Here is a 12,191-nt window from a genome sequence, read left to right on the forward strand (position 1 = left end):
AAAATTTATTTAAAAATCCATTTTAAACTCTTTGTGGTCGTACAAAGGGTCATTGTACTCAGAAAAATAAGCTTTATCGCTGTAAACAATAATATCACCAATCTTAGCTTCATTTTAGGACCCAATTGACCTGTGTAATAAGAAATTGTTCAAGAGAAAAAATAAAATAAAAATGTGGCATCAAACAGGTCTTTTCATCACGTTCAAATGATCCTAAAGCAGTGATGATTTTATTTAGTAACTTATTTAAAAGATTTTTCGAATACGTCATGAATGATGTTATATTCCCGAAATGATTTACATCCGAATTAACAAAACATGAATAAAAAATAGTACAAGCTTTTTTAATTTCCTACTAAGCCACGTAAGCTCGCTCAAACTTAATAAATCAATGAAAGTGTTAAAAGTTGAGATCAGAAGGACAAACAAATAGCATTACATTTTTAAATGGTCCTCACTTAAATATTATCTTATCTTATGCAAGTGTTTCCACATTATCAAGCTTTGTAACTCAAAGAAAACGTTTTCAACAAGTTTTTTTTAGTGCTGGTTCCAAAGTCCGAATTTTACAACATCAGGTTTCGAATAGTTTTATTAATTTGCAACAAGCAATAAGCAACATCTCATTAAATTGAAGCCGAATTGGCAAAATATAAATCTTAATGGAAAAGTCTTCGAAATTTGAAGCCAAACTTAAAATATAACATTTTTATTCAAATTTTTCAATATTTGAATAAGAGAAGTATCTAAATTCCATTTCAGTCTAAGTATAACCAAAGACAGGGATGTCAATAGGGTCAACAGGGAACACGACAGTAATTGGATCATTTGATATGAAGCAAAAATTAACAAGGAGCAGATCATCTATGTAAACAGATCAAAAATCAAAATTCAAAGGTTTTTTTCATTTAATTTTATATCATCTAACGTTGAAATTCTTTTTTTATAAATTTCATTTTAAGCGGCAAATTTTGAGACAGGGTTGTCAGATCTCATATATCTTTCTTTCTAATTTATAACAGCTAAAATTCTACACAACATTGGATTCGCTAGTCATTTTCACAAGAATATACTGAACTAATATACCTCTAATAATTGATTGGCAATATTCTACAACAGGGTTGTCAGATTATTATCTGAAAGTCTACAATTTCCATAAAAATTTGTGTAATTTTAATATTCATACGCAAGGCTTGAGACAGGGTTGCCAGATCTTATGTATACATCTTTTGAAGTGAATTTTATTAATATTTGCGCTGAATTTGAAATTAATTTTTACAACTACAACTACACATTAAATTTTGTGCACAAATTACTAACATTTTCATAAAACAAAAACTCTTGAAAAAAAAAACTTCAATTTTCACGGTTTGAAACATGAATACCGAACCATGGCAAAATTTTGTATATATTCTTCATGTATTTATTATTCAATAACACTTAAAATGTTTACCAATATTGGTTTCAGATATTTTGTACTAAACACTACAATATTCACACACACAACACCTTTCGGAAATTAGGAAAATATATAGTTTCCACTAGTATACAGAGTATGTGGGGAATAATTCGAGCCAAACATTTCATTAGGGCACAAAAGCAAAAACCGCGATTCGAGAAAATCGCTTGCAAAAAATGGACAACTTGTTTCAATTCCTATTTAAAAAATAAGCTTGACTGATGGTATTTTTACTGATGATTCGATAAAACACATCATTATCCTCAACTTTGCTTTACTGCTTCTTAATTTATGTTGATTTTCGCAATAAAACTCATAATTTAAAAAAATCTCGTTATTAGGCCCTTTTAGCTTTCCAACTGCTGTTCATAATGGGCCCTTTCTAAATGCAATTTCGAAGAGAACTAAAAGGGCACTAAAGCGCTGTCACCGGATTGTTGTTTTGAATGACGTTTATGGGCCCTTTTGTTTAGTTAGAAATAATGAGGAATTCAGTGGAAATTTTGATAATTGGTGAAGTTTTGTGATTGAATGGTGTAGATAAGGTATGTAAAACATAAAAATTCTACAAAAGTGTACTGAACAGCATCCGCGGGACCGTATTAAATAGTGTATTTCGATGAAGTTTTTTTTTCTGCAGAAATGCTTGGTGAAAAGTATAACAAACTTTGCTTTGAAGTGAATTAGTGTTAAGAATGTATGAAAAGTTCAGTTTATAACACAAAAAGTTCCATAACTGCGAAAAACTAACGAAAAACAAAAGGGCACATTTGAACTTTTATTTTGGGTTTGGAGTGAAAATTGTTATGTGCCCTTTTGTGTTTTTGATTTTTTTAATGGTAAATTGTTTGCTTTCAATCTGATTCTTGGAGGGCATGTAGGGAGTGTACTAATGAGTGGAATAGTGGAATAATCCCGAATGTTTACGTTTTGGTTTTGTGCCCTAATGAAATGTTTGGCTCGAATTGATCTAAATTTTGTAAGCGGTTGTCCATAAACAACGCATTTTTTTTGAACAAAATGTTATGTTCGTTTAATGCCCACATTGCAAACTATGAAATTTTAGGTTGAAAAAGCTGTTGAGTAGTGTTCTAGAATTTGAAATTGTTTTCCGAGATTTTAAGTTTAAAATTTCTCAATTTGGATAAATCTTTTTTATTCCCTAGGGAAAACAACTTTTTTTTTAAAAAGCCATGTTGCATCATTAGCTTCTCCAATGAAGACTTCTTACAACTTTGCTAACTGGTTATACAAAATGGGCGTTGAATACTTGAAAAATCTGTACATTGAGAAGTTATTTTTTTGATCGATTTGGTGTCTTGGCAAAGTTGTAGGATATGACAATGACTTTTTAGAAATATAGGCATACGGAAAACCTTGATTTTTGAAATTGACTTTTAATCACGAAGTGTTGAGTTCTCGAAAAAAAAGTTTTTGTTATTTTTTGAAACATTTTGTCAAACAAAATTTTTAAAAATCATTTTAGATGCAAGATAAAGTCGAATAAGACATTCTTTTTCAAATTACGAACTTTGAGGTATTTTTTTGTTCATTTTTTTGCAATTCAAAAATACTTCATGAAGGAAAAGCACACCTGCAAAAAATATTTTTGAAAAGCTGAGAATACTTTTTACAATTTGATTTTTTGGTTTTATGGATCGAACAGCTGGTTGCGGAAATATAGCCTCACACTGTTAAAATTTAATGAAAACGAGTTTTTCTCAGTTTTATCTAATTAGCCCACATTTTGTCAACTCGCGATATTTCGGAATTTATTGGAACATTTGTAAAAATCTGTTTTTTTAGTGAAATAAAGTGATGATCAATTCCAGCATTTTTAAAATGAACACACAAAAAAATATTTCCGAATGTTGCATCATTTATGATGTAACACTTTTGCACGTTGTTAAACAAATAAATTTATATATATATTTATTAGCCTGTCCCATTTTGAGGTCATGTCGAGGAATTTCAGGTGCTCACTTCTTAAATGATAGATTATGATGTTAGGAACAATGTTTTCTTAGACAAGAAAAAATAATAAAATACTTTCTCGCACCCCCTAGTCGATTTACTGAAAAAAGTCACTTTTTTGAACAAATTTTCTAAAATCGCTTGGAATCAATACAAAAACTGTTTCGATCAGGTGTGTATTATCTTCAAACGATAGGTTTTTGTCCATAGATTAAGATGCACTATCAATATTGGACCAAAATTTAAGTTTTTGGACTCTCCCAGGCGGATTTGTGTCGAAAAAATTGCATTTTTTCGATACTTTTTTCAGAAATGTTCATTTAATTTAGGGTAGCCTATTTTTTCCAGTAAAACCAATACATGCAGCTTATAGGAAATTTCATGGCGAACATTTTTCTCTCTGAGAAAATCCAATTTCGACACTCCAGAGCCGAGATATTTGAGTTTTAGTGAGAAAAAAAGTGCCAATTTTCAAAATTTCTCAGAATTCAGAAGCAAGGCCTACTAATTACACGATGTAGCAAGCATATGTCTCAAAGGTCAGGGTATGCTTTCTTATAGTAATTTTGGCCGCTGAATCCGAATCTGAAATCAAATTTAGTGTAAACAGTGATGTTTTGGAGCTACACCCTTTTGGAATGTTATTTGCGTGTTTAAGAGGCAGTTTTTGTAAATATTGCTCGGTTTGTTCTAGAGGTCGTATCGAGGTGCTCCGATTTGGATGAAACTTTCAGCGTTTGTTTGTCTATACATGAGATGAACTCATGCCAAATATGAGCCCTCTACGACAAAGGGAAGTGGGGTAAAACGGGCATTGAAGTTTGAATTTTCCGAGGATTTGGAATATGACAAAAGTGAGACTAAAAAGTGCCGCTATGGATGCCTACAGGACAATAACTAACGTTGTAAAATGTTTGTTAAAGAAAAATCGAAAAACTATGAGAAAAACTGCGATTGGCCAAAAAGTTATTAGGCTTCAGTCCATGAAATTCCCTAACTTTTGATCTAAAAGAGTATGGGTGTTGCTGGCTGTTGCAAAAAGATATTGAGGTTTTTAAAAAAAAACAAAAGCTATGAGAAAAGTTTAAACCAATCCTGGATGTCTGGATTTTGAAGTGCTTCAAAAGACCTTTTGAATGCATCTAAGAGAGTTGGAATTGATGAAGTTTTACGGAAATGAGAGCAATTTTAAGATTTTTTATGTTTTTTGGACATCAAACTTCAATGCCCGTTTTACCCCACTTCCCTTTGTCGTAGAGGGCTCATATTTGGCATGAGTTCATCTCATGTATAGACAAACAAACGCTGAAAGTTTCATCCAAATCGGAGCACCTCGATACGACCTCTAGAACAAACCGAGCAATATTTACAAAAACTGCCTCTTAAACACGCAAATAACATTCCAAAAGGGTGTAGCTCCAAAACATCACTGTTTACACGAAATTTGATTTCAGATTCGGATTCAGCGGCAAAAATTACTATAAGAAAGCATACCCTGACCTTTGAGACATATGCTTGCTACATCGTGTAATTAGTAGGCCTTGCTTCTGAATTCTGAGAAATTTTGAAAATTGGCACTTTTTTCCTCACTAAAACTCAAATATCTCGGCTCTGGAGTGTCGAAATTGGATTTTCTCAGAGGGAAAAATGTTCGCCATGAAATTTCCTATAAGCTGCATGTATTGGTTTACCTGGGAAAAATAGGCTACCCTAAATTAAATGAACATTTCTGAAAAAAGTTTCAAAAAAATGCGATTTTTTCGACACAAATCCGCCTGGGAGAGTCCAAAAACCTAAATTTTGGTCCAATATTGATAGTGCATCTTAATCTATGGACAAAAACCTATCGTTTGAAGATAATACACACCTGATCGAAACAGTTTTTGTATTGATTCCAAGCGATTTTAGAAAATTTGTTCAAAAAAGTGACTTTTTTCAGTAAATCGACTAGGGGGTGCGAGAAAGTATTTTATTATTTTTTCTTGTCTAAGAAAACATTGTTCCTAACATCATAATCTATCATTTAAGAAGTGAGCACCTGAAATTCCTCGACATGACCTCAAAATGGGACAGGCTAATATTTATATATATTTATATATAATCAGCAATTCCCCACGAAAACAGCATGATTCAAAAAAAAAGTTCTCCGATCGGGCTCAAAATTTTTCGGGGGGATCCTTGGCTGAAATAATTAGATCCGTATTTTTTTGTTTGGCTATTAGGGTGACCTACGCTGTGTTAGGGTGGTCCGAAAAATGGCAATTTTCGTCGATTTTCTAAAAAAAGACTTTTTTTCAAAAAATCATATCTCCGCGCCATTTCATCCAATTTTAGCTGTCTTCCCAAGTAACATTTTTAAACCAACGAGCCACCACTTAGTTTTCTTGAGGTTTTATGATAGCATCTTGATTGCTTTATAGTTTTATTTAGGCATTCACCGCAACCAATAAGCAAGAGCTAATTAGTAGGTTCTAACAAGGTTTTATGCCTCGGACATAAAACCTTGTGACAATAAAAGCTAAATGGCTTTTAATAAGGTTTTATGAAAGTTTCAAGAGAGTCTTGAAAACCCAAAGGCAACGTCATGCCAAACGGTTTTATCGCATGCTTTTATAAAACCCAGGGTGTCTTAGCTGTCAAGTGCCATTAGGCATGCAAAAAGCTTACTTAAAACCATTAGCTCCTGAAAAAGCATTTAACGCGGCCAATTAGCAGTGCATAAATATGGCGCTAAACGCGTGTTCTGATTGAATTTGATTGACCGCCATCTTGGTTGAAAAAATAGAAAACTGAAAAATTTGATTTAAATTTGATGAAAACACACATTTATGCTGAATTTCTGGTATGATTAATATAGCGATAGATGTTTAAAAATATTTTAAATTTTTTTTTCAAAGAATTGCAATAAAATATTTTTGAACATTAAACACTATGATTACAAAATATTGATTTTTGATGAAGCGAGTTGAGTTTTTTGGCTCCATCTCCCCTACATTTATCAATAAAATTTTAACCGCAGCTGAATTTGAGCCATCAATTGCGAGAAATAAGCTTTCGAATTATTCGGATTACCTTTAATATCTATTATTTATCATCGCCATTTTTGACAACCATCTCCATAATATCATTTGGCAAGACGAAGACTTATTTTTGCCAAAATAAAACCTATTTGGCATAAGACGTTTGAAGACGTATGAAATGTCATTTTTCCATAACTCCTGACTAGGTTTTAACAAAGGTTTTATCAAGGCTTTGAGGATGTTGTTAGGATTCAGTTGTAAAGCCTTGAACTCCTATGTAGGTTTTATAAATAGGCCGTAACAACCTTTTGCGGAGGTCCTTTTGGGTTTTAAGTGGGGTTTATCAAGGTTCTGGGGAGTTTGTTACGACTAAGGGGTTTTATTGTTGGTTTTGGCTGATAGGTTTTATAGCGGTTGTGACAGCTTTGATAAAGCCTAAAATGTTACTTGGGTTAGACGCAAAAGAAAGGTTTTTAGGAAAAATATTAAGAAGTTTCAAAAATCTAGCTTAACATTTGAAAAGGTCGTATGAAAACTTAATATGCTGTTTTGAAGGTCTCGGGACCAAAGAGCCTATGTCTGAAAATATTTTTATCGGATTCCTCGGCAAATTTCACATAACATATCAAAAAGTGGTGAAGTTATGTTTTCGATACTCTGAGATACGATTTTTTTAAAATAAAAACTGGGTTTTTCGTCACGCCACGCGCAAAAAGGGGAAAATGACCGTACAGCGCTCATTTGAAAGCATCGCGACTAAGTGGCACTTGTGTTGTTGATTTCCAGAAAAAAATGTTGCCTTGATAATATACAACAGCATAAGTACACACAAAAAAATATTTCTGAATGTTACATCAATTTTGATGTAACATTTTTGCACGTCATTAAACATTTAAATTTAAATGCAATTCCATGTAAATTTGCAACAAATTATACGTAACAAACATGATTTTACGTGTGATTCAACTGTTTACATCGAATCTCAAGTATACAACAACTGAGTTTACATGTGATTCATCTTTTCCGTGTCGAGTAAATTAAAAAAAAATTCTGTGTTGTTAAAATAGGTAATTCAACTTAGTAGGGTAAAAATGGGTGAATTTTCTCGTTATAAATATATTTTTGGAAGATTTTATGCGTTGCTTTAGAGCATATCATCATTCTCAGAAGGCGGAAGGAAGCAAGCTCGTGCGTAATATTTAATCAAAAATTCCTCGAAGGCCACAGGCCACAGAAGCTACGCCCAAAGTGCCTTAGAGACAATCACATTACTGGATGCCAACATAAACAAAAAAAGTGAAAGAATCGTACGATTCCATTCAAGCGGGACGGCACAATTTGGAAGTGATTTTGGGAGGGGTGAACTGGCTTTAATGTTTGTAGGAATAAAGCTTCTTGGTGCATAATTTAAGAATTTTCTCCAATTATATCAAATGTAGTTAGAATCGAGGGGGAATAAATTCAGAGCATTTGCGAAATGATTGAACTTTGACTGCTCAAAGTTACAGCTCACTAAACTTCCTCGCAAATCGCACGTGACGTGATTTCAAGCAATAATTTCGATGATTTGCACGTCTGCCATTCAAAAGCGACCCTCCTCGGATTCCCATCTGTCCGCTCGAATCAAGCCGTCAATCGGAACCGACATCGAATGACCAGCCACCTGGAGCTTTTGGCCTCCCCCTCCCCTAAAATCGAAAAGCAGAATCGTTCAACTGGAAGAAGCATCGATTCACCCCCCCCCCCTTTCGAGGCTGTATAGAAGGGCGCCCACCTAATCAGAAATTCGACTCAGCCAACCACACCCACACCATCGCCTCTGATTTGTGCCACGACTTGGACTGTTCGAGGCCAAAATCAGCCCCGTTAAGATCTGCTAGCGCTCCCCCGATGGCAGGACACACAAATTGAAAATTCAGAAATCACAACACGCACTCTCGCAACAGTGACTACAGAAAGAAAGAAATAGGGCGGGAATTTTGGGGGTCTTCCACTTCCGACTTCCTTTTTTTTTGCGTCATCCCTCGTGATTGGGGTGTCGAAAATCGATTCAAAAGTCAATTTCAAACAAGTTAGCAGGCCAAAACCGGGAGAAACGTGTGGCCCTTTGGAACGAGGGGTGAACACACAAAACAGTGTTCTTTGGTCGGGTTCGGGTGGGCACTGTGGAAAATTTTAATATTTTATCGAAAATCTTAGATCGACTAAATTGTTAAAATGTTTGGACAGAGCTTTTCATATTTCAAGAATCATCGGAAAGCAAGATCCAGATCGAACGATGTGCAGTAAAACGGTTTCGGAGGTTGTTTTCATCAGTAGATTTTTTTTTAAATTGTACAAATGCTAAAATACTTATGTCAGTGTTGCCAGATATTCAATTTAAGTTCGTCGTTGGAATTATCTTTTAACTGTGTCAATTTTATTACACCTGCTCCTTTCTTTGTAAAATATGAATTCTGATTTTCCCCAAAAAAAAAATGCAGTTTTTCACATGATCATACAATTACAAATGAATTTCAAAGTTTTTGTTCCACGTGGTCTTGCTTTTTATTTGAATTTTTTGAGTTTTTGGAACCGGGGTGTAAGCGTGATTGCCTCTCACCCAGTCGGCCTGGGTTCGATCCCAGACGGTCCCGGTGGCATTTTTCGAGACAAGATTTGTCTGATCCGTCGGACGGGGAAGTAAATGTTGGCCCCGGTCAAACCTAGAGGTTAGGTTGATAGCTCAGTCCAGGTGTAGGAGTCGTCTCCCTGGGTTCTGCCTCGGTGGAGTCGCTGGTAGGCAGTTGGACTCACAATCCAAAGGTCGTAAGTTCGAATCCCGGGGTGGATGGAAGCCAAGGTGTAAAAAGAGGTTAGCAATTGCCTCAACAATCAAGCCTTCGGACAACTAGTTTCGAGTAGGAATCTCGCAATCGAGAACGCCAAGGCAATGCTGTAGAGCGAATAATTTGATTTGATTTTGATTGAGTTTGGGGTTGTTAAAAGATTCGATTTTGCATACAGGGAGTTTTTCTCCAAATTTGGATTATTGGAAAGCGCCTAACCAGTTTTATTTGTTAATTTTAAGTTTTTTATTCGTTTTGGTTGTACAAATTTGGTGAAATATGTTTCTTTGTTTGATTTTTCATTAGTGAGCAACTCTTCAATTTATTCTCAAAATTATTATTTTGATCTCTAATTTTTGGTATTTTAATGCACGTTCATTTGCTATTATTTGCTGTTTTCATATTTTTCCTGTCAGTTTGAAGATTTATTGTCTGTTTTCACATTTTTATAAAACATTAGTCATTGATATAATTCGCAATTTGATGGTAGAATAATACCGCATTTGAAATTGTTCAGAATAAATTGGTAAATGAAAAAAATCCTTTTTTTTTCTTTTTATCACTAAAAGTAGAATTTCCAAAAAACTTTTTTTTAATTTTCTATTTTTTTTTTGATGTTTACTCAAAAGGCATCTTTTGTGCTAGAGTTGAAGATGGTGCAAAATTTGGTATCGGTTATATGATTTTTTGGAAAAATTGTAATTTTGGTCAAAAAATCAAAAATATTGTGAATTTCAAAAAATATTTTAAGATGAGTAATTAGGGCGTCCAATTTTTTCGGGTTTTGTATTTCCCGGGAAACGAGAAAATAATGTTGTAATCCCGGGAATTCCCGTGAAAATGTTTGAAACAGTCTTAAAATCTATGTTTTCTGTTGTATTTGTTTTGTTTTACAAGTTAAAATCATAGAATTACTATCAATACTATTAATCAATGAATAACTGCACTTCAATGTAAACAAGAACGACAGTTTTTAGATAGTTAAAAAGAAATTAAAACTGGATTTTTTTGTTCTTTGTGGTGCATTGGATTTTCAATGAAACACAATTTTTCATCCAATGTGGTTCAAATTTGATAAGTCTTTTAAAAATATATTAAAAAAATCTTATTATATTAATCTTAAAAATAACTTTCCACATTTTTTGATAAAGTGCACCGTATTAAGTTATAAGCCTCATAATGTTTAAATTTTGTGAAAAATGAAAAGTGAGTCAGTGTCTGCTAATTAACCATCATTTTTTAACTAGCGATGTCTTGGAAACCATTGGTTCGATTTCCATAGTTGGAAAAAATGTGCTTTTTTCCACTTTTTTAATTATAAATAATTAAAAAAATTATAATCAAGATAATTCTTTTGAAAGGACAAAAATCGTTCATTTGGAATGTTCAAATATTGCGCTAGATTTTTAACTTATAGTTCAAAATTTAAATAGGTATCCTTTGTGCACACAAAATATGGTCTGTCATTCTTTGAAATTATTTAGGATATTTTTTGTAGAATATTTTAAGATAGAGTTATTCCGGTTTAAATTTAAGAGGCAGTATTTGTAAATATTGCTCGGTTTGTTCTAGAGATCGTATCGAGGTGCTCCGATTTGGATGAAACTTTCAGCGTTTGTTTGTCTATACATGAGATGAACTCATGCCAAATATGAGCCCTCTACGACAAAGGGAGGTGGGGTAAAACGGGCTTTGAAGTTTGAGGTCCAAAAAAGCTAAAAAATCTTAAAATTGCTCGCATTTCCGTAAAACTTCATCAATTCCAACTCTCTTAGATGCATTCGAAAGGTCTTTTGAAGCACTTCAAAATGTGCCATTGACATCCAGGATTGGTTCAACTTTTTCTCATAGCTTTTGCAAATTACTGTCAAAAATTGATTTTTTTAAAACCTTAATATCTTTTTGCAACAGCCTCAAACACCCATACTCCCATAGGTCAAAAGATAGGTAATTACATGGACTATGAGTCTACGGTATTAACTTTTTGGCCAATCGCAGTTTTTCTCATAGTTTTTCGATTTTTCTATAACAAACATTTTACAACGTTAGTTTTTGCCCTGTAGGCCGCCATAGCGGCACTTTTTGGTCTCAATTTTGCCATATTCGGAATCCTTGGACAATTTCACGTAAGTTAGAAGTATTGGAGTTTTAAATTTGATTGGAAAAATTGCCATTTAGAATGAATTAAAATATTTTTTAACAATTTGTTTAATTAGGGGTAAAACAGGTTTTCGCCTACTTGATACAGCATTTGACGTATTGATCACAGGGTAAATAAGATCTTTTTCCTTTTTCAAAAATGTTTTATTTAATTATTTTTTAAATCAAATTTACAACTCCAATATATCTAGCTTACGTGAAATTGTCCGAGGATTCCGAATATGACAAAATTGAGACCAAAAAGTGCCGTTATGGCGGCCTACACGGCAAAAACTAACGTTGTAAAATGTTTGTTCTAGAAAAATTGAAAAACTATGAGAAAAACTGCGATTGGCCAAAAAGTTAACACCGTAGGCTTATAGTCCATGTAATTACCTATCTTTTGACCTATGGGAGTATGGGTGTTTGAGGCTGTTGCAAAAAGATATTAAGGTTTTAAAAAAATCCATTTTTGACAGTAATTTGAAAAAGCTAAGAGAAAAAGTCGAACCAATCCTGGATGTCAATGGCACATTTTGAAGTGCTTCAAAAGACCTTTCGAATGCATCTAAGAGAGTTGGAATTGATGAAGTTTTACGGAAATGCGAGCAATTTTAAGATTTTTTAGCTTTTTTGGACCTCAAACTTCAAAGCCCGTTTTACCCCACTTCCCTTTGTCGTAGAGGGCTCATATTTGGCATGAGTTCATCTCATGTATAGACAAACAAACGCTGAAAGTTTCATCCAAATCAGAGCACCTTGATACGACCT

This window comes from Culex pipiens, chromosome 1 (genome assembly GCF_016801865.2).
Source record: "Culex pipiens pallens isolate TS chromosome 1, TS_CPP_V2, whole genome shotgun sequence".
In the NCBI taxonomy this organism is placed as follows: Eukaryota; Metazoa; Arthropoda; class Insecta; order Diptera; family Culicidae; genus Culex; species Culex pipiens.